The sequence below is a fragment of the Phyllobates terribilis genome, unplaced genomic scaffold (genome assembly GCF_046119375.1).
Source record: "Phyllobates terribilis strain yellow unplaced genomic scaffold, ASM4611937v1 Scaffold_1__5_contigs__length_1240528914, whole genome shotgun sequence".
NCBI lineage: Eukaryota > Metazoa > Chordata > Amphibia > Anura > Dendrobatidae > Phyllobates > Phyllobates terribilis.
Window position 1 is genome coordinate 393088712 of NW_027362761.1, and position 2254 is coordinate 393090965.

Here is a 2254-nt window from a genome sequence, read left to right on the forward strand (position 1 = left end):
AGAGCGGTGTCAGCGCCCGCTCCCTCCCGCTTGCTCAGGGCCCCGGCAGCCGGATACTTACCTCTCCCCGTGCCTCTGCAGATCCGCTGTCTTCCTGCTGTGCGCTCCCTGTGACGTCTCAGGTCAGAGGGTGCGGTGACGTCTTTCCACCGCACCCTCCCCTGAGCCGTCACAGGCAGCGCAGAGATGGAAGACGCCGGCGACGCTGGAGTCCAGACCCGAGCAGCGGCAGCAGGTGAGAAGTGAGGTGAGTATATATATTATTTTTTTTTATGTATGGAGGCATGGGGCATAATATTAGGGATGACATCCTGCATGGGGCATAATATGGGGGGGTGACATCCTGCATGGGGCATAATATGGGGGGGTGACATCCTGCATGGGGCATTATAAAGAGAGGGGAGTGATATCTTGCATGGGGCATTATATGGGGGGGTGACATCCTGAATGGGGCATTATAACGACAGGGGAGTGATATCCTGCATGGGACATTATATGGGAGGGTGACATCCTGAATGGGGCATTATATGGGGGGGTGACATGCTGCATGGGGCATTATATGGGGGGTGACATCCAGCATGGGGCATTATATAGGGGGGGTGACATCCTGAATGGGGCATTATAAAGACAGGGAAGTGATATCTTGCATGGGGCATTATATGGTGGGAGAAAGGGACATCCTGCATGGGGCATTATATGGGGGGAACAGCCTGCATGGGGCATTATAAGAGGGAAACAGCCTGCATAGGGCATTATAAGGGGGAAACAGCCTGCCTATTGAAGACCTATGCTGCCTATTGGGGATATTTACCTGCCTATTAGGGACCTATGCTGCCTATTGAAATACCGGTTGATTTAACTTTACTTGTTCTTCATTTTAAATATTGTATTTGTTCCTGTATTGTTTTTTTACTTCAAAATAAGATATGTGCAGTGTGCATAGGAATTTGTTCATAGTTTTTTTTTTAAAAATTATATTCCGGCCCTCCAATGGTCTGAGGGACAGTGAACTGGCCCCCTGTTTAAAAAGTTTGAGGACCCCTGGTTTACGTTCACATGTGGATGAATTGGCTGTGAGAAATGAGAAGTTGGAAGAACAATTGAAGAAGTGTAGATTAAGTGTCACTTCACCTGCAAATCAGGTTTTCTCTTTAGAACTGAAAAATAGTCAAATGGAGAAGTTAATTGCAACACTGGAGAGACAACTGGATGAAGCGAAGTGTCAACTGCATAACAAAGAGCAACATATACAGTCTCTTACATGAAAGAAATGCAGTCTTGAGACAGTGAATGTCTGTACTCTTTCTAATGAGGATACAAGGAATGTCAGATGTAGTTCTCCATTGATTGATAGTGCCCCATTGCTCACCATTTCTGAAAAGCTTCATCTGTATCAACTTCTTGTTAAGTTTAACTCACATATTTCTCCAGTCCTTCTGTCTAATAGATTTGAGGCTGTGGTCCAGCAGTATAGTCTGAACAATAAAAATGCTTGGTCTCTGTTCCAAGCTTGGCTTCCAGGGCCACTTGCAGCACAGCTATCATCTGCACATATGAGTGATAATTGTAAAAGTGCAGAGTTAAGAAGGAAAGAATTGCAATGTATCATAGGTGGACGGGACACTAGAGGTGAAAATGCTCTAGCTATGACCAGATTCGGGAGATATGATGATCCACTGCAATTCTGTAATGATTATCTGGCCTTGTATAGGACTGTTTACAACTGTCTGGATATGTCTCAGGATGACACTAATTTCCTGTATTCAATGGCAAATCATTGTAATGTAGATTACACAAGGGTCACTCTAAGGAATAGCAGCTCCTATGAAAACTTTGTGAATATATTTAGGGATTGGTGTAATGAGTCTAAGGAGCTGTATGAAACATCCACAAATGTATCTGCTGTATATAGACCTAGGAGAAGAGGATATGTTAGATATTGTTATGAATGTGGGAGGCCTGGACATATTAAACGGTATTGTAATACACCTTACATGTAGCCAGAACCAAATATCCATTTGTTTCACCAGGAGATTGATAGTATTAAGTCTGATGAGGAAGAATCTACCACTAATAACACAGAGTTCACAGAGACATGTGAGGAGATAGGTAATATAGAAGCTGACCCTGCTACACCTGCACCAAAAGCACAAGCAATGCAGAGCCCAAATGCTGATAAGGACAACACCGGAAAACAGCAGGATATGCCGTATTATAGACAACAAAAGGGATGTGCTAATATCCCTGTGATTGA

At 44.2% G+C, this 2254-nt stretch overlaps 1 pseudogene; it reads left to right on the forward strand.

Moving 5' to 3' along the window:
* The first annotated feature begins 891 nt into the window (after positions 1–891).
* Positions 892–2000, forward strand: LOC141265693 (posterior protein-like; annotated as a pseudogene).
* The last annotated feature ends 254 nt before the right edge of the window (positions 2001–2254 follow it).